At 37.1% G+C, this 21,570-nt stretch overlaps 1 protein-coding gene across 5 annotated transcripts in view; it reads right to left on the reverse strand.

Annotated features, from left to right (window-relative positions):
* CCSER2 (coiled-coil serine rich protein 2) overlaps positions 1-21,570 on the reverse strand; it is a 162,556-nt gene that overhangs the window by 129,717 nt on the left and 11,269 nt on the right. The window lies entirely within an intron of this gene.

Consider the following 21,570-nt stretch of genomic DNA (forward strand, 5'->3'; position numbering starts at 1 on the left):
CACAACTAGTGAAAGGCCGCGTGCAGACCCCAAAGCAGCCAAAAATAAATAAATAAAATTAATTAATTTTTAAAAAAGACACAGACTATACATACGTGTGTGTTTCATTTTTCAGCCAAAAATCCACCAGCTACAGTCGAACAAGAAAATGCTTAAACTAAACATCTCTAAACTTTAAAAAGTAGTGGCCAGAAAAAGATTCTGCACAGTGTGATCTGGCTCCTAGCCTGATTACACTGCCTAGAAGCAATAATGAGAAAAATTGGTGAGTTCATAAAACTTGAAAATTTTAATATATAAATATTTTAATAAATATCCTCCGGTTTGGATATAAAGACCTGCTTTGGCATGCCCTAGAAAAGTCCAGGAGAACATCTTCAGCACAGAAGCTTTAAAACCTAAGCTGAGACAGGCAGAGTGGCCACCAGAACCTGTTGACTTCCAAGGCATTCTTCTGAGTTAAAGAAAGGGTCTGAAGCCCCTAGAAATGTACTACACCCTCGGCAGGATGGAATAAGGCCAGTACAGGACACTTAACAAAATCTAAGGAGACAGGAGAGCCTGGAGCCCCAGAAGAACTCTCCCCCCACCACCACTTTATATCCTTCAACTACAGAGAAGCAGACAGAGAATAAAACACACTGCTCAAAAGATGTATTGAGGGGGTACAGTAAAAGGAGGAGACAAAGTCACAGCTAAGATGAGGATGGCATCAAGGAGAACTCACCCATGTTATATCAGGGCAGATACAAAGTCTTGACTTCACTATCCAAGTATTTACCTAGCAAGATATAAAGAAAAGGCCATGCAACTGTATAAACAAGAGGGTGGAAAGACGAGGAAAGAAAAAAAGAACCTAGTTTGAAAGCAAACATAACACAGGAAAATAAGGAAATCCCCAATGAGTTCTTTGTAACAGAAAACAACCTAATAAGCACATACATTTAATAAATCAAAAGCTCAAAGATGAAAAGACAAAACAAGTAAGTTGAAAAGAAAAGCTATGGAGCTAAGAAAATCAATTAAGAAAAATGAATTTGAAAAAAAAGCAAGAAAAAGAACCAAACACTGAAAATCAAACTAATGGCAAGAAGAAAAATCATAAGAAAAATCTCCTAAGTACTGAGGAGAAAAACAGACAGAGATACCAAGGCAATCAGATAGAATAAGTAGGACAGAGACTAAACAGAAAGATACTTAGTATCCCTGAAGTAGAATAACTAAACAAATAGAAGAGAAAAAGCAGGTAGACATGATAGAAAATAGTCCTAAAATAAAGGTAAAGAAAATCTACAAAAGGAAAGGAAAAATACAATAAACCACAGATCCAAATACATATCTAAATTAAATTAATAAAACAACAAGGATAAAGAAATAATTCTCTGGGAATGCAGATCGAAAAAAATCATTTTGTAAAGAAAATTTTAAGACTTTTGAATAAGCAAAAAAGATCCTTCTGATGAAATGCTGCAGCTTCTAGGGATAATTTAATCCTACAGGAATTGTCATTGGACTATTTTACCACTCTGTAAAGATAGAGGTTAACATATAGAAAACTAATGGTAAAGTACACAATTCTTGTCTACAGACATGCAAATAAATTCTGCCCATTTCAGTTGACTTCTCTCCACCATGATGGAAGAAGCCAGCTTTGCAAATTCACTTCAATATTCCTGATCTATAAATGTACGTGTCCTTTGCATTCTCCCTTGGGCCAGCTATAACATATCTCTGACTCCCTCATTAATGATTAGATAAATAAAACCTTTAACATGTCCATTTGATATCTGAATAAGAGTCATGATTTAATTCTTTTCTAAAATTTATCCTTAGTAGTTTTGGAAATTCCACCAAGATACCCAGTGGATTCACCTGACAGAGCTAGGTAACTTCTTTGCCAAAATAGTACATACACCTCACAGGCAGCTCAAGCCCAGACATTTCTTGTCTCCCAGAGGTGAACTAAGAACAGCAATAGAACTTTGTTAACTGTGCTTTCTATTTTAACTTTCCTCTCTTCTAATTTTGTTTTTGGTTTATTTATGGTCAATAAGTTATTCTCTGTTGGTGATAACAATGATTCAGAATTTGATTTTATGGACTGTCATTCAGTGATCTCTGTAAACAAATTAATGGTTTATACAGATCTGTGTTGGGTGAGAGAAAAAGAAGAATCTGATTCATTAGTCACCTGTTCACTTATCTCTTTTGTTTACCTATCTTTTTTTTTTTTTTTTTTTTGCGGTACGCGGGCCTCTCACTGTTGTGGCCTCTCCCATTACGGAGGGATGTGCAAGCTCAGCGGCCATGGCTCACGGGCCCAGCCACTCCGCAGCATGTGGGATCTTCCCGGACCGGGGCACGAACCCGTGTCCCCTGCATCGGCAGGCGGACTCTCAACCACTGCGCCACCAGGGGGGAAGCCCTATAAAGTCTCTTAAAGCAGCTCTGTTCCGACTGGCTTATAGAGATAAATATGCACTATTTTTATAAATTGAATATTACCAAAATTCCCAGAAAATAAGCAAATTGATCTTCTAATATTTTAAATGTGTTATATATTTTTAAATTATTCTTACAGAAATTAATTCAGAAAGGTTTTAAGAACCAAGTTCATATAATTAAGGTAAATGGCAAATAAAAATAGTTTAATAAAATAGGTTTATCTTCTTCTTTTTAAAATCAATGTTAAGTATAATACAAGCATACATCTTTATTCCATTAGAGTAACTTTCTAAAACATATATAGGCTTACGGATCAAATAAGCCAGTATTACTCACACACAGTGTTTAAGACTATGAAAATGTAAAACTGTATTTAAATTGAATGACTATTCTGACAAACTTTTCATTTCAACAGTAATTATGTTTTATAGTATGTCAGCTTACAAATAATTTCCAAGAACTTTAAGGTAACAAAAGCTTAGACTAATATTAAACTGAATTAATTAGTGGATAATCACTGGCTTGCTAGATCATTTCTAAGTAAGAATATTAAAACTTTGGTTACTAAGCATAATTTCAAGTTTATATGCTTTTGCTTCTTGTTATTGTGTGCTACAGAAAGACCCTCTTTGGGACATGTAAATGAACATGTTCGTTTTTGCTACTTTGAGAAATTGTACACTAGATCCCATTTTTATAAAAGTAACATGCCAGATAGATAGATAAATAGACAGACAGAGGATATAACATAGAGATGTGCGTGCACCTATATATTTAAACACACAAACTGTTAATAGTGATTACCATTAGGGAAGTGAGAATTAGGTGAAAAGAAGTCTTCTTTTCACCTTTATATCGTTATTGCTTAAATACTTTAAATATGCCCATATTTTTACCATTTAAAACATGTTAACTAAAAAACTGCATTTAAAAAATTAAAACTATTTATTCAGTATCAAACAAGACTCTTAAACAGTTTAATCTTACCAAAAAAATTATTTAAAATTAAGTTTAATATTACAGAAAATATACTTAAAAGACATAAAAATAGAAGTTTGGATAAAACACAAAAGAGGATTTTTTTAGTCAACAGACATTATTTTTTCATAAATTACTATTTCAATTTCTCCAGACTTCAACCTCAATTTATTGTTTCACTTATCAATTTTATCTTTAACATTTTATTCTAAATTCACCATATCCATTCCACAATTCTAGTTCTTACCCTCATCTCTTTCTGCATTACTAAAAAGCCTTCCTATTCCTACGTTATCAAGATTCCGACTCCATTTCTATTCAAACTGTCAAAACAGTTATTCTCTCAAAGCACAGATCTGATCATGTCATTCTATAGATTAAAAACCACGTGTGGCCCAGGAACAACAAAATAAAATCCAAAACCCACTGTACAGAGATCAAGCTTCTCTATTTGCTTCTACCCTATCACTGCAGTACTATACATTCTAGCCAAGATACATTGTCTATCATTCTCCCAAATCCATCCTATATTTTGTACCTTCTATGCCTTTGCTAAAGTTGTAAAGACCACCTTGAAGATCCTACCCTCCAAGTCCAAAATCATTACACTCACAAACCTTTCCAGTTAAAATTAATTTTGCATCCTTCTCTATTCCCTTCACACCAATAATAGAGCTGAGTCTGTCTTATAATTGTGTGCATGTTTATTTGACCCATAAGAAAGTATGAGAACATAAACTGTGCCTGCTATAGGATCACAAATATGACAGATGGTCAACTTTTAAGTAAACTCATAATCTTAGTGCAAATTAATTTAATAAATAGTAATCCAAGACTGAAAAGTAATTTCATTTTGTGGGCCTGTGACTGATTGGTAGTAGCGGCCTTGAGCAATACGTTGAGGACTCTGAGGTGAAATCTAGACTCTGCAGTAAAGAATCTTGATCAAACAGCAATATCTGCCATGAGCAGGAAAAGGGACAGCATATCCATGCTGGATGACTGCCATCCTCATTTTCTGATAATGACCTTTACCACAAAACATACTCCACACCTACAAATACTTTCAGGGTGACCATAAGAAAACTAGTAATGATATTAGATATAAGGGTCATTCTGCAAATCATTAAATAACACACATTAAAGATTCTGTCCTCTGGTGAGTCATCTGTGAGTCAGAAAGGCCTTAACATTTCCCTGCCAGTCACAAGTAGACTGAGAACAGAACACTCTATTCTTTCACTTCTCTATGCTTCTACCTGACTGTCTGAAATGAGGGTAATATATGTTATCCCCCAAGAACATCTTAAGTATTAATAACTTAGAGGCACAAGATAAGCCCACAAGAAAGACACACTGTTACTACAAAATGTTTAGGGTACTATCACGTGGCAGGGGAGAAAAAAGATTAGAACCTGAATGTACTATTTCCTATCAAGATTATTTACTGATTTCTAAATGCACAAATAACTGCAACATAATTGTTATCAATCATCTTGGACTGTGGTCTTAAAACTAAGCTAATCTGAGAGCTCAACTCTATAAAGTTTCCATATTTGCTTATGTTATGAATATTGTCACTTCATTTGTTGATGAGCTACCTTCTGTCTTTAAATATTCATGAAACTTTCTCCTATACTTACTTGTAACTCTGAAGTGAAATAAAACAGACATTGTGAATCTGCTTCATTTTAGTAGTTGTGCTGTCTTTGCTACACTTTACCTGATATGCAGTCGGTTAAGCAATTAAAAAATGCAGTCATGGGCTTCCCTGGTGGCGCAGTGGTTCAGAGTCTGCCTGCCGACGCAGGGGACACGGGTTCGTGCCCTGGTCGGGGAGGATCCCACATGCCGCGGAGCGGCTGGGCCCGTGAGCCATGGCCGCTGAGCCTGCGCGTCCGGAGCCTGTGCTCCACAACGGGAGAGGCCACAACAGTGAGAAGCCCGCGTACCGCAAAAAGAAAAAAAAAAAAATGCAGTCATAAGTCTGAAAAAGTACATGTTGACTACATCATCTAATGATATAATCTTCTCTGAAATACTTTAACATTGTCTGTGAGCTTTAGTTTAATGCTGAACTAAGAATAATACCTGGTACAGGGCCTGGAAATATCTGAGATTTTGAGTTACTTCCTGTAAGAATAATTTTTTTAAGTATAGCACATTTAAAGTATGGTAGTTCACATATGAAAGAATTTTCAGAACTACTTATAAATTCTTTTTTTTTTAAATTACAAATCAAAGTTTTTTGCTTTTAAAAGGAATCCACAATTGGATAAGAAGGGAAAAGAAGGAGCAAATATTACTGAGTACTTATATAACAGGTAACATCCTTACCACATTGTCCCTGTTAATTGTTTAATCTTCCTAATATTATAAGGTGGTAGATTTCATTCTATTTTAAACAGATAAACCAAGATTCAGAAAGGCTAAAACACTTGCCCAAAGTCACAAGTTCATAAATTACTTAAGAGAATTCAGGTTCAACTCTACCTGATTCCAGGATCCAGGCAGACTGCCTTCCTGACAAAGGAATGAAATATTCTGAGAAGTTTACTGATAGCTAAGGACAACAGTGAAGGAAGGAACTGGATAGCTAAGGTTAGAGGAGAAGCATGAAGACTGCAAAGAACCTAGGTATTGATTAAAGAAGTTTTTGCAAAAGAACAAGTAAGAGCTTTCTCTTTTTCAAATTTCTTTCATTATCAATTACCTTATCATCTTAGGAACCACCCACTCATATTCTTTTTTTTTAGTTTTTCAAATAGCTTTTTAGAAAGTATGAAATGCATACATTTTAGGGATTTTACATAGGCATAAATTCACTACTGAGTCCAAGAGCAGTTAACTGAACAACAATGCTGATGACTACATGCCCCTACCAGTCACTTCTTGAAACTTGCTTTCTCATTCAGATAACTACAGTTAATTTAAAAAAAAAAATTTTTTTTTTTTTACCTTGTGTTACCCAACCATTTCCCTCATATCTTCTTCTCCCATGTTTTTTCTGGCTGTTATCTATGTCAAGTTGATTCAAAGCCTTGATTATAGCAATTAAATAAGTAAAAATAACACCTTCAAAAGTAAAGGTTTAAAACAATACAACTTCATTCCAGATTCTTCACGGTTTTAAAGAGTGCACACCGAGCTCAACCCAAAACCCCATTTTTTTTTTTTTTTTTTTTTTAAATCAAGCTGACCTTTTTGTCCTCTAGCTACAATTTTTTACTCAGGCAGATGGGGATCAAAGCAACTTGTGTAAGTCTCAAAATGAATTTGTGGTTTGGGAACATTAAATGATGTTATTAAATGCAGATTCAAAGTATATTACTTCCTGAAACTTTAATTTAAGGAACAAAGAGAATACTAGCAGCTAAAGAAGAACTGGAAGCTCCCCTGGCCAACCACAAAAGCTCTCTCTCCAAATTTATTTAGTTCAGGTAAAACTCAATAACTGCGTAGGACATTCAAATGAATATGTACTCCTATTTCTTGTCAACAAGCCAAGAAGGGTTCCTCAGAGCACTCCAGGTTTATGTTCCCTTCACTGGAAACCAAGTTCTTTGAGAATACAAACTATGCCTTTCACTCTTCTGTTTCCTCACTGTGGCCCTAGGACATAGGCTCGCACATAATTGGCATTTTATAAATGCAGGTTGAAAGCAAGAAAAGCATATCCCTTAACAGTGATTTTCTGAGAATTTTGTTAGTTTTACCTCTAATCAACAATATAAGCATTTAGGGCTTCCCCGATGGCGCAGTGGTTGAGAATCCGCCTGCCAATGCAGGGGACACAGGTTCGAGCCCTGGTCCGGGAAGATCCCACATGCCACAGAGCAACTAGGCCCATACCCCACAACTACTGAGCCTGCACTCTAGAGCCCGTGAGCTACAACTACTGAGCCCGCGTGCCTAGAGCCCGTGCTCTGCAACAAGAGAAGCCACCGCAATGAGAAGCCCACGCACCACAACGAAGAGTAGCCCCCGCTCGAAGAGAAAACCCACGTGCAGCAACGAAGACCCAATGCAGCCAAAAATAAATAAATAAATTTTTTTAAAAAGCAATAAAAGCATTTATATGTATAAAGCATAACACAGCCTGACACAAGTACAAGCTTCTGTTAATAAACTCCTATTTTCCTAGGTAAAACAGGTACCCAAATTCATGATACTGATTTTTTTCCCACCCCTCCACAAACCACACTGGGTTATTAAACCCAATGAAAAAGCCAGTCTCCTCCCTGGTAGCTTTCTTGCTTAAGAATTTATTCTAATTTGGAATCTCATTCCCTATTCATACCCATGGCACCTAACTCTTTAAGTTTTTTCCAAGAAACCTACAACATTTGGCATAAAACATTATTTTAAAAAAATAAATTACAGGGGCTTCCCTGGTGGCGCAGTGGTTGAGAATCTTCCTGCTAATGCAGGGGACACGGGTTTGAGTCCTGGTCTGGGAAGATCCCACATGCCGCAGAGCAACTGGGCCCGTGAGCCACAACTACTGAGCCTGCGCGTCTGGAGCCTATGCTCCGCAACAGGAGAGGCCGCGACAGTGAGAGGCCTGCGCATCGTGATGAAGAGTGGCCCCCGCTTGCCACAATTAGAGAAAGCCCTCCCACAGAAACGAAGACCCAACACAGCAAAAATAAGTTAATTAATTAATTTTTTAAAAAGTCTCCATTCTTAAAAAAGAAAATTACAAAAGAAATGGGACATGACACAATCTCAGTCTGATTGTGCTCTTTATATGTTCTTTGTGTGATTTAATTACAAAGTATTTTAGATAATTACTCTGCAACTTTTAATTGAACTAGGATACTCATATTTTAACATTTTTAAAAAGTAAACATCCTTAAACTAGTTAACAGCATTTAATCAGTCCCCAGAGGTATTGGCACTGAGAATCTTATTGATTTTGTAAAAATCAGAGTGATTAAAGTTAGGTACAATATTTGCATCTATAAGTTGATCATGATGTAAGGCATAAGGACCACTGAATATAGGAGCAATCTTATTGTGCTTAGGCCTATCACAATTCAACTTCTTCCTCTGCAGGGAAGCCCCACTTAATTCACTGCATACCTCCACCTCAGATTACTATAACACTTTTTTGTTAAGCATCTATGAGACAAGATCCTAAAAAATAAACAAGGTAGGATATAATGCCTGCCAGGAGAAGCTTATGATCTGGCAAAGGAAGGAATGTTTTCATCATGGTCATGACTTAGAATACATTAATTCAGTCATCAAACATGTATTGAAAGCCTTTTTGAAGACATTTATTAAAAGATTTATTACAAATCAGGCTCTATGCTAGAGGATGTGGATACAACAGACACTCCAATACAGAGAAAAAGACATATAGACAAGAAAAGGGCAATGAAGTGCTATAATTGCTATAGGAGAGTATATGGGATAGTACATGAGGGTACAAAAAAGAAAGTACTTAATGGGAGAAGGGGATTTCATAAATGGCTTCATAGAGGAAGCCAATGCTTGAGTTGGGTCCAAATGATAAATAGTAAATAATAATATAATAATAAAGAAAATGTGAGAAGCAATACAGCCTAAGTAAAGAGTATAAACAAAAGCACAGAACAAGCATGGCACATTCAGGAAACTGTTATTAATTAAATAAGGGTAGTGAACAGGGTTCAAAGAAATGCTGCAGGAAACGAGAAAAGTTCAATGGAAAAAATACAGCCTGCGAAAGGCCTTAAATGCCATACTAAGAAATTTGAACTTTACTACAGGCAGTAAGGAAGCCAAAGGGTTTTAAGTCAGAAAGCAATGACCTGACCTGAATTTTGAAAACTGGCTCTGATTTCAGTATGAAGGATGGACCAAAGGAAGAAAGGTAGATAGGTTAAGAGGTTTTAACATGAAAATGACGGCAAGGGTTGTAGCAAAAAGGTTAGAGAAAAGATACAAATACAAAAGATATTAGCAATACTGAATCCTGAGAATTTGATCATAACAGTGGACACAAAATGAGAGCACAATATTTAATGAATAAATGGATGAATAATTGACTGCCTGATTAGGTGTAGGAGATGGAAATGGATAACTGATTGACTAATTTGATGTAGAGAGGAGAAAGGGTTCATGATTCTAGGCCTGACTGGACAGAGGGTGGTGCCTTTAATTGAGGGCAAACATTATGTCTAGGGAAAGAGATCGTAAACTTAGCATGTCAAGCTGACTTTGAGGTAACTTTGAGGTACCTACAGAGGGTGCAGGTGGGGATGTTTACAAGCCATGTAAAGAAGTCTGAAATGCAAGGGCAAGATCTGAATGGGAGATGATTTGGGAACTGTCAATACAAAGAAAACAGTCAAATGTTCTACCAGAAACAGGTGAGGTCATCTGGGGAAGATGTAGAAAAAGGAAAGAAAGGCTAAGGAGATCCAGGGGATCACGAACATTTAAGGAATGGACAGAAGGGGAAAAAAGCAACAAAGGCGGCTGAGAATGCACAATCCAAAAGGAAAGAAAAGAACTGGAAGAGAATTTGAAAATAATAGGCAGTAGTGTCAAATTCCACAGATAAGCAAAGAAAAACTAAAGACTGAAAGGAATGATCACCCTTGGTAGTTTGCAAATTTGGTCACCTTTGCCAGAGGAGTTTCAGGAGACAAGATGAGGCACAGAAAACTACAGAGTTCATGAGTAAAAATAAGGTAAAGAAATAGAGTCAGGAAACGTTAATCCATTCTTTCAAAGACTAGAAAGAAAAAGGCAGTAACCTGAGAGGAAATAAAGGCAGTAGTTTTGGTTTTTTCTAATTTTGTGCTCTCTTTTCTAAGATGCAGAGAAAGAGCTAAAACAGCAGATTAAAAATAAGAAAATGGTGGGAAGAATAGCTACAGCAAGATACCACAGGATATAAGATGAGAATGGGCTTCCAGTCCCATGATGAGGCCTGGAATGCTAGACAGGAAAACAAGGCAGACATTCTGATTTACAGCTGAGTCACGAAGAAGGTGGTAGCTTGACAGGCACATTGCTCAGGGCTCTAGCCCTGGGAACACTGGACACTACTGCAGGCTCCACTCACCCACCTTAGTCGGGACTGGCTAAACCTGCAGGATGTGGGAATTGTGCTTGCAGCTGAACGGGGCTGTAGAAAGCAGGGACTAGGTCTTATTAGATGTTATGAGCAAACTCAACCAGCAAGATTATTGAGACAGTGGGCAATACAAATAATTTCAAAAATATAAATGTAATGAAAATGTCTGTAATATTTACTCAATAGCTTAATTTAAAAACTCATTTTTAAAGTTCTCATCATCTAGCACAGAGCCTGGCACATAACAGACATCAGCGCACACAACTGAATGATGTTGTGGGACCGACTCAGGGCAATATCCCAAGAGACAGAACACCTGTGGAAGGCAGGCTCTGCAGTGTTTCCAATGACCTGGATAGAAAAATCTCCTTCCTATGGGACCAGGAGGGTGGAAAAACCTAATTGTCCCTACTGAAAACAAAAGAGGACAACATGACTGTGAGGGGTCTTAATGATAACATTTTAAAAAAAACATTAATTTTTATTAAAAACATTAAAAAAACATTAATTTTTATCAAGAACAGTATATGTATGGCACTGTGCTGATCAGTTTATAAGAATTACCATATCTTAACCTCATTACAACACACAACAGGTACATTTATTCCCATTTCAGAGATGAAGAAACTCAGTTTTCTTCAGAGGTTAAGTAACTTGTCCCAGTTCACATAGATAATAAAGAACCAAGACTACTGAACCCAAGTCAGTAGCACTCAATATGATGAGTAGTGATAGTAGTGGTAGTAGTAGTAACAGCAGGAACAATAGCAGCTAACAAACACTCTTATAGCTCTTACTATGTGATAGGCAATGTTCTAACGGTTTCATATTTATTAACCTTCACAACTACTTTATGAAGTAAATGTAATCATTTTACAAAGCAAGAAAGTAAACACAGAGGGGTTAGGTAGTTTTCCCAAGACCACACAGCTACTAAGTGGTGGGGCCAGGATTCAAATTTAACCATTACCCTATACAGCCTCTCTCCTATTCATTTTCTCTAAGCTAAGATGCAATATACTGTGTTTTTCAAACTGTTGTTCATGACATCAATGTATTGGTTTATGACAAGCAAGTTTTGTTGTAAATGAAAAGACTAGAATAGAATGGACTACTCCACTCTTTTCCCAATACCTTCTCTAGTGCTGGACGAGATGGCCAACATCCTGGGTGAACTACAAGAAAAGCATATGTAACGGATGTGTTTGTTTAGTTTTGTAATGGATGGGGAAGGAATCAATCAAATTTAACAGTGAAAAATATTCAAAAACTTATTCATGGAGCACAAATCAGAAAATCTGTTTCTTCTTCTTTAAATGTAAAAGTTGTATAGAATAGATAAGAGAAAATGTTTAAGAATTATTCAAAGTAACAGTAAAGTCAATTTCAATGAAAAAAAACCCAAAGAATAATCTATTTTTTTGAAGAAATCAACACTTCAGGGAAACAAGAATATGATGAAAAGGGTCAGGGATTGAAAATAGAAAGCTGAAAAAGATGCTCAATTTAACTCCAATAAGAGAAAAAAATGTAGCCACAAGGGGGAGACAACAGTTACTAGAGCCTTCTGAAGAACTGAAAATAAATAATATACAAATTGCAGTTTTTTTCAAGAATATCACAGTAAGAGGGCTTCTCTGGTGGCACAGTGGTTGAGAGTCCGCCTGCCGATGCAGGGGACACGGGTTCGTGCCCCGGTCCGGGAAGATCCCACATGCCGCGGAGCGGCTGGGCCCGTGAGTCATGGCCACTGAGCCTGCATGTCCGGAGCCTGTGCTCCCCAACGGGAGAGGCCACAACAGTGAGAGGCCCGCGTACCGCAAAAAAAAAAAAAAAAAAAAAAAGAATATCACAGTAAGAAAAAAATTCACTTTTTAACAATGAATTATAACGTGGGTAGGAACTGTATCTTAAAATAATTCTTTATGCAAACATAGCTAAAGCCAAGAAAATGGAACAAGGAATGCAAATCAGACAACTATTGCAACCAAAAAAACGGAAGTCTCTTGTACGCTGAGTCAAAGATACTTCTTACCACCTAAAGGAATTAGAGGTAGCTAAGAAATCAACAAAAGGAAAATGAAAAGCAATTCTCTAAACAGGAAGATGACATAAGAACACTGGAAGTAGAACTGTCTGATTCAGATGATGCAGACAGAAGTTCTAAAAGCAGTTTGGGAAAGAAATCCTAAGTAAAAGGAGAGATACTGTCAGCTTCATCATTAAAAGTAAGTTACGGAACAAATAAGGAAAAACGAAGCTATAAAATGACAACTGGGAAATTTTTAGTGAGACAAGGCGACAGACGAAGGAAGACATTTTTGCAAAGACGTAGCAGGTGAAGTTCAGGGAAATCTAAAACTTATTAGAGAACAAATAGAAGGCAAAGAGATGTTGGAAGAGTACACAAATAAATGTAGGCATTGATTGTTTGAAGAAGAAAAACAGCAAGGAGGGCTTCCCTGGTGGCGCAGTGGTTGAGAGTCCGCCTGCCGATGCAGGGGACATGGGTTCGTGCCCCGGTCCGGGAAGATCCCACATGCCGCGGAGCGGCTAGGCCCGTGAGCCACGGCCGCTGAGCCTGCGCGTCCGGAGCCTGTGCTCCGCAACGGGAGAGGCCACGACAGTGAGAGGCCCGCGTACCGCAAAAAAAAACAAACAAACAGCAAGGAGAAATTCTGATTGATGTAATTGAAAAATCAAAATCAAAACTGTCTGAAGGTGAAAAATAATTATATTATTTGGGGTGAATTACAAAATAATACTGGAATGGACCACTGTGAGGGAAAATGCCAGCAAAGGAGGACAGAAGTTGCAGATAACCTCAAAAGGCTTTATCGGAATTCTATTATCAAACCACCGATGAAAGATTAAGGTAGATTAAAGACAGTAAAATGTTGACAGACTCAGTCTTTTCATGTGAAGTAAGTGATTCCATTTGTGTGTAGTAATGGTCTTACTTGTCAGACCAAAGAAACGAGGCATGTCACATTCAGTGGACTTAGAGTAATAAACTTGCCTGCAATGTTTTTTCAAACCTGAAACAGTACTATAAAATGTAATTATTTTATGTAAACATTTTTGCCTTTGTATTTCATATAAGGAAAACCAGTGTAGAACCTAAGACAGTTACAGCTTCAGCAGTTGTTATAATGTTCAGTTGGATTTTTAAAATTAATTTTGCAACATTTCACTGAGTCATTTTTATATATTTTGGAAACTAGATTTATTTTTAAAAAAGCAGTTTACTTATTTAAAAAAGCAGTTTTTCCCTACTTAATAATGAATCAATACCTTTGCTACATATACAGCAATAAGAATAGAACAGAAAATATCAGAAGGCATCATGCATAGTGAAAGTACTTCATGACACTTTAGTTTCAGTTATGTGTATATATGTGCGTGCAGCATGTAAAATGTTCTGATTATAAGTTTTAAAATACACAAGGATAAAACATTTTATTGCAACATCTAAGAAACTTGTAAAATGTAAAGACCCTACTGACAAACTTTTCCATATATAAAAAAAAAACCTTGCACACTGGCTGCCACTCATCCATAGGACTGCTCCCCTCATTCTTCCCCTTTCCCCAGACCTGAGTAGACACTGTCACCTGATGGCCAGTGTAAACAATTGTATGTCTTTGGGGCCCTGTTCACACATCTCCTCTCCCTCACCCCACCTTCAAGATTTAGTCTCTTTAGCCTTAAAAGGAATGTGTGCACACAAGTCACCATTTTGTCTGTCTCCACTCTCATGAGTAATCCCATTCCATACAATCTCTTATTCTAGCACTATCCATAAAATTTTCTACAATAACGGAAATGTTCTATATCTGCCCTGTCCTATACAGTAGTCACTAACCACAATTGGCTCTTGAGCCTTAGAATATGACTACAGTAGCTAAGGAAATAAATTTTTATTTTTATTTACTTTTAACTCATTTAAATTTAAAAGCTACACGTGGCTAGAGGCTACCATAATGGACAGCACAGTCTTATACACAAACTTAAAAACCAAATATTTATCCATCTCTCCTTCTGTCTTTTCAAATTCTTGCCCAGTTACTACTTCAGAGAAAAAAAAAACAAAAAATCCTCTTGTTGGGACTTCCCTGGTGGCGCAGTGGTTAAGAATCCACCTGCCAATGCAGGGGACATGGGTTCGAGCCCTGGTCCAGGAAGATCCCACATGCCGTGGAGCAACTAAGCCTGTGCGCCACAACTACTGAGCCTGTTCTCTAGAGCCCACGAGCCACAAGCACTGAAGCCCGCACCGCCTAGAGCCCGTGCTCCACAACGAGAAGCCACCGCAGTGAGAAGCCTGTGCACCGCAATGAAGAGTAGCCCCCACTTGACACAACTAGAGAAAGCCCGCGTGCAGCAACGAAGACCCAACACAACCAAAAATAAATTAAAAAAAAAAATCCTGTTTATTTTCACTCCACTTATAAATCACAAAACGTGCCTGAGGAAGACAGATAAACCTTGAAAATTAGATAAACAGTTAAAAATGGCTTATCATGAAAAATATTTTAAAGTAAAATTAGATATAATAAATAAAAGTGCTATAAACAATCTCTATATCCTTAAAAATGCCACTCTGTCATACAGTGTACTTTAAATTTAATAAACCAGAACTTTGGAATTGGGAAATTACAGATCATATAAGAAATTGAGTCCAGAGAAGTTAAAAGAATTTCCATTCAGATTCTGTTGACCACAGAGCCAGCTTTTCTAACACAGAAAAGAAACCTAGAAATTCTAGAAATTTCTAGAAATTCTTACCTAGAAATTCTTTCAGAATTCACTCAACAACCATTTACAACAAATTACTAGATACAAAGAACAGTAACACAGAAATCCTGCTCTCAAGCCCCTCATTCTTTTTAAATGTCCACCTATCTCCTCAATACTCATCTAATAAAACTTGATTTTCTTCACATATCAATTAAAAAGCATAATTTCAATCAATTTTATTTTCTGGATTTAATTACTAACATCCAATGGTGTTACTGTCTATTATTTTGGGTTGACAAACATAAAATAATGGTTTTATGAGAAAATAGCTTTCCAAGTATTAAATAAAACATCTTTAAGTTTGGAAATTACTATAATTCAATTCTAAAGACATTTCTCTGTAAAAACAAAGTATGGAGTTATTTTTAAGTTTGCTTTTAAATATGCTAGTTATAGTATATAAGTAAGCTTCTCAGAAAAAACTTTCTAAACTTTAGTTATAATTACCACTTAATTATTAGTTTTAATTGAAAATATTAAAATAGTAACCTATTTCAGGATAGTAGGAATTGTAGTCTTGGTAGAAAACATTCAAATAATATACCAGCAGTCTAAGGTTTTGGTACCTTCAAGAAATAATTTAGACAGGAAAGAATACCCTAAACAATCCCTCAAGTCATTCAGTCTATTTCAGGTCTCTAAGCCAATCTGATACATTACTGCAGAAAAATTAAAATGTTTTTAAATCTCAAGAAAATAAATTTGGGGCCTTAGTTTAACTTTAGCAATTTTAGTTGATGAGCTCAAAAGGGTTAACAGTGTGATAAGGCCACACACAGGCAATCTTAGACTACACTAAAAGAAATGCACCATGGGGTTTCCCTGGTGGGAAACCTGTGTGCGTACCAAAAAAAAAAAAAACAAGGACCACAACATATTTGGGTTTTTTTAATTCTTAAAGATGTAGGAAAAAACACTCAGTAAAAGCTGAGGGAAGAAATAAAAGTTACTAAAGAACCTAAATATGTTATGACTACAATTCTAGTAAAAAGGTGTTTTGGTTTTTTTCTTTACCTTGGACATAGCAGTATGTAGAAAGAGTCTTCCTCTAATTACATAGCAAATGAGACACAGCAACTAGGGGTTGCTGATAAAGAACTGAAATATTAAAAACACTATGCACAATCCCCAAATCGTGTTTACTTCAGTAACACAAATAATAATTTCATAACTACTTCAATAACAAATAATTTCATAAACTATGACTGAAAAAAAGTTAAAGGCTGAAGCCTGAGTATCAACCACACCTTAAAATCAAAGTACATTTATATTTAACCTATGCTGGCAACTGGTCAATACAACGCAAGGAACGCTTCAGTGACAAGAAAATACATATGATAATATTCTAGACACAACTTTGTTCTCTATTATGAAAGTAACTTTAAGTAAAATTATGTTAGGTAAGAATAAGCAACTTAGTAAACAAATTAAAAACTAATCATTTTACTGTGAAAGGTAGTTTTCAAATACTACAATTAAACTTGCCAGTCACAATATGATTAAACGAGAATACACATAAAGTACTTCAAAAACAAAACTATAAAGCAGAAATACATCTTTACCCAAAATGACTATAATAATACTATTACTATAGTAATACTGCAAAATGTCTCACTATCAAACGTTGAAATACCAAATGCTTGAAGGATACTACTGGGCTTATAAAATTAACAAAACTTAGGTTAGTCCTTAGTGGGGCTTGATCCTCTTTTAGTACTTAGAAAATCCAAATATATCACAACACTGTCAGTTTGTCCTTCCAACCCCTTAGGAACTAGCTCTTTCTCTATTTCATGCCTGGTACTGCTTAAGGTCTACTTGTGGTCTACGTCACTTCTCTCCTCCACTCATGAAAGCTTCCTGACACTTGGCATATAATCCCCATGTGCTGCCCAAAGTTACTGCTCTGGACTCATCCAGAGTTGCCCAAACCCTCCAGCCCCATCTGGGGAACAGTAGGCAACCCAGCTCAGTCATTAGTTCCTTGGCAATGGCAAGTACTTGCTTCTAACCATCCTCTTCTGCACTCTCTTATTATAAGTAGGAGAATACAATGTTTCCTACTCATCTAGGTACTCTGTCTATATGATGGCTGTCTATTCTCCTAGTTTCCTTTAGATCTCTCCAACTCGTGGAATACAATGCACATGTCAATTTGTAATAATTCTCAACTCTGTCCTGTGTTCTCCAACACTACCTCATTTCTTAATCTAGAATCTTATCATCTAGAGCCAGTATTCTAGCATAAATTTCCTTAATTCCCTACCTTCAGTTTCTTCCCCTTCAATTCATCCCTATAGTTTTCCCAGAGTTGATATTTAAAATCATAAATCTGGGGCTTCCCTGGTGGCGCAGTGGTTGAGAGTCTGCCTGCTGATGCGGGGGACGCGGGTTCATGCCCCGGTCCGGGGGGATCCCACGTGCCACGGAGCGGCTGGGCCCGTGAGCCATGGACGCTGGGCCTGTGCGTCAGGAGCCTGTGTTCCGCGGTGGGAGAGGCCGCGGCGGTGAGAGGCCGGTGTACCGCAGAAAAAGAAAAAGAAAAATCATATATCTGATGTCACTCTTCAATTTAAAATCCTTCAGTGGTCCTCCAAAGAACAAACACCTTAAAACAGTACTAACAACAGCAGGTGACAGCTGCTGAGAAGTTGTATGCCAGGTACCTGCATTACCTCATTTAAATCTCACAACAATCCTACAGTGTAGATATATTCATTATTCTTATTTTCCAGATTTAAGCAAAACGAAACTTGGAAAAATCACATGATCTGTCCATAGCCACACAGTAAGAAAATGCAGCTAAGATTACAAAAGCCTTCAAAATCTGGCTTTTACTCCTTTGCAGCAGCTCTCTCCCACAACTACCCAATAAACCCTGCCTTCCACTTATATTAAACCACGCAAAGATATGTGACCATACTATGATCTTTCAGGACTCCTTACCAGTCTTGGTACCATACTACCCCCCTTGGCTCAAAATGCCCACTCACCCACCTTGGTCCACCTTGGGAACTCTCTCTGAAGACTTTTTCCTTTCTTTCTTACCTCCTCCACAAGGGAGGTTCCTAGGCAGAACAATATAAGCCAAAATGATACACACACCCCACTCTGAACTTCAAAATGCTACAATACAGAATGCTCAAATAGATTTTCCAAGGTAATTTCCAGGTGAGAATATAGTGCCAGCCTCATAAACTCTACATTTATCAGAAAAGTAAATAAAGATCAACAATGTAGCAAGAGCAAAGGCTAATAAAAATACATTTAATACTTTTGCAAAACATTCACAACATGTAAAATTCAATTATTTTGAAATATGTGGTAAATCATCCCGAATATAAAGGATCAAATTTAAAAATACTTTCTTCTGCAAGTTTGGACTTCTTTAAATGTAACAAGCAAGATAAATTCTACAAAATTTTACAAAATCTGTTAGCAAACCAAGACAAAATTCAAGAAACTAAAGAGCTCTTCTATGACTATATCTGGGATCAGAAAATGACGATTCAATACTAAACAACTTGTGCTTATGAATATTAGATGATGTAGAGGTACAGGGATTATGTTACCACATCTGCAGCATCAGCATATTAGGCCTGCATCTTCCAGGAACATGCAACAATAATATCAGGAGTCTCTTTTGGGTATTAACTGAGTTTAAACAGCATTTCTTCAAGGTACTACTCAAATACATTAGCTTACAATTCCCCACGCTAAAGCTCCTATTTTCATCTATTCACAGCCTCAAGATCTTCCTGCTTAAGGGTTAAGCTAAGAAAGGAAGAAGTCTTCAGAGTTTCCATGATGGACCAAGGTGGGTGAGTGGGTATTTTGAGCCAAGGAGGTAGTATGGTACCAAGACTGTTAAGGAGTCCTGAAAGATAGTAGTATGGTCACAGATCCTTGGGTGGTTTGGTATAAGTGGAAAGCAGGGTTTATACTTAATTGCTCTTTAACTGGCATTTGGACACAAAGCACCAAGTGTTACTTTCAAAGTTTTAATCTCTTTTCTAGCTCATTAAGAAAATGTCCTATAAGAGCACTTCTAGAACTTATCCATATATCTTTTCTTGCTTTTCCCCACTAATCCTTACAAATCATATTCTTAACTCTTAAGCAAATTTCTTGTAAAAAGCATAAACTACTTCTTAACAATATCACCTAACAGAGATATTTAGGAAATTGACCTTTAATGGTTCAAGCACTATTCTAGGGTGGCATATCCAAAATTATTTTGCCTTTGACATTCCTACTGGATACAACCAACATGCATTTCCTGTAGAATATCCAGGACCAAGCAGAAGAATTACTTTCAAAGGGTTTTTTTTACAATGGTCTACTCAGGATATTAGAGCCTGGCCGAAGGAAACAGTAAGGAGAATGGAGAAGGAAAAGCTCCATCAGCAGAACTTGACAGGCAAAGGAAAATGAACAGAAGTCAAGATGATTCTCAGGTTTATAATTTGGGTAACTGAGTGACTGGCAGCATCACTAACCATGGCAGGAAATGAAGTGAATACATAAGTCTGGAGAAGACCACGTACTAATTTTTGATGTTTTAAATTTCAGGTTTTCTGCTGAACTATCAGGTAGGCATTCTAAATAGCAAACTTAAGGACTGTAATGCTCAAGAGAGAAACTAGGGTGGATAAAAGAACACAGATATGAGATAACAAAAAATAATATGTTCAAGAAAGCATAACAATGAAGAAAAAAAAAGTCAGGCTGAAACCTTGGAAAACATGAACATTAAGGGACAGGAGTTAGTAATGATAGCTGAGAAAGAAGAGGTAAGAAAGAGAAACAGGAGAGAGTGATATCATGGAAGCCAAGAAAAAGAGGGTGTCAAGAACATGGGCACGATCAGCTAAATGGTTCACTCAGGATTTAACAATTAGGAACTATGTCCAAGGTTAATACAATTTCAACAAGTAGAGGAAGCAAAAGTAATAAAAACACTGTTGGGAGAAGGAAACAAAAAAGGAAGAGTGCAAAGTGTATTTGGCAAAGTGTATTTGGAACAGAATGTAGAAGAGTTTTGCTGGAATGGAAAGTTCATGTAGCAGAAGACAAGACAGGAAGTCTGGGCCAAAGACTTTGCATTCAAGATTTTATTCTATTTTAGATTTTATTCTGTGAGGAAGAAGAAAGACAAGTAGCTTTTCTTTTTTCTTTTTGAAACAACTACCCTGGTGACAACATTCATGATGAACTGGAATGACGAGAGTTACAAGCTATTAAGCAGCCTTAAAATTATCTAAACATAGTAATGAGGGCCTGAAAGAGGTTGGCAGTAGACAAAGTAAGAATTAAGAGATACATGAAGGAGAGATATTCTCTAAGCCCAGTGTGCCCTAGATATTCCACTATTACTATATTATTATACTCATCACATTGCACCATAATCATCTGTGGACTGGAGTATAATAATAATCATAGGGCTTCCCTGGTGGCAGAGTGGTTGGGAGTCCATCTGCCAATGCAGGGGACACGGGTTCAAGCCCTGGTCCGGGAAGATCCCACATGCTGCAGAGCAGCTGAGCCTGTGTGCCACAGCTACTGAGGCTGCACTCTAGAGCCCGCGAGCCACAACTACTGAGCCCGCTGGCCGCAACTACTGAAGCCCGCACGCCTAGAGCCCGTGCTCTGCAATAAGAGAAGCCACCACAATGAGAAGCCCGTGCACTGCAACGAAGAGTAGCCCCCGCTCGCCGCAACTAGAGAAGGCCCGCACACAGCAACGAAGACCCAACGCAGCCAGAAACAAAATAAATAAAATAAATTTTTAAAAATAATCATATTATTATACTCATCACATTGCATCATAATCATTCGTGGACTGGGACCCTCTCTTATTCGGCCTCTCATTACTAGAACTAACAAAACAGGACACAGGAAGAGGCCAAAAAAATTTTGTTGAATTACAATAGAACTCAGTAATGATAAAATATAGAAGTGGGACTTAAAGTTACTGCAGAGAAACCTAAGTGACTACAAGACGGTAATATAGAAAACACTAATGGAGAAGTTAAGATCAAGTTTAGGGAATGAGTTTAAAATATGTTTAGGATGAGACGTGTCTAAGGACAACATTCAAATAGAAATATCAAACAGCAAAAAATGAAACCACAGAAGGAAAAAAAAACCCATAGGGATTAGGGGTGCCAACCCTCCATTCAGCCAAAAATCCAAGTACAACTTACAGTAAGCCCTCCCTATACTTGGTCCCTCTGCATCACAGATTTCACCAGCTAAGATCCTGTAGTACTATA

Source organism: Stenella coeruleoalba (genome assembly GCF_951394435.1).
Source record: "Stenella coeruleoalba genome assembly, chromosome: 16".
Taxonomy (NCBI): Eukaryota; Metazoa; Chordata; class Mammalia; order Artiodactyla; family Delphinidae; genus Stenella; species Stenella coeruleoalba.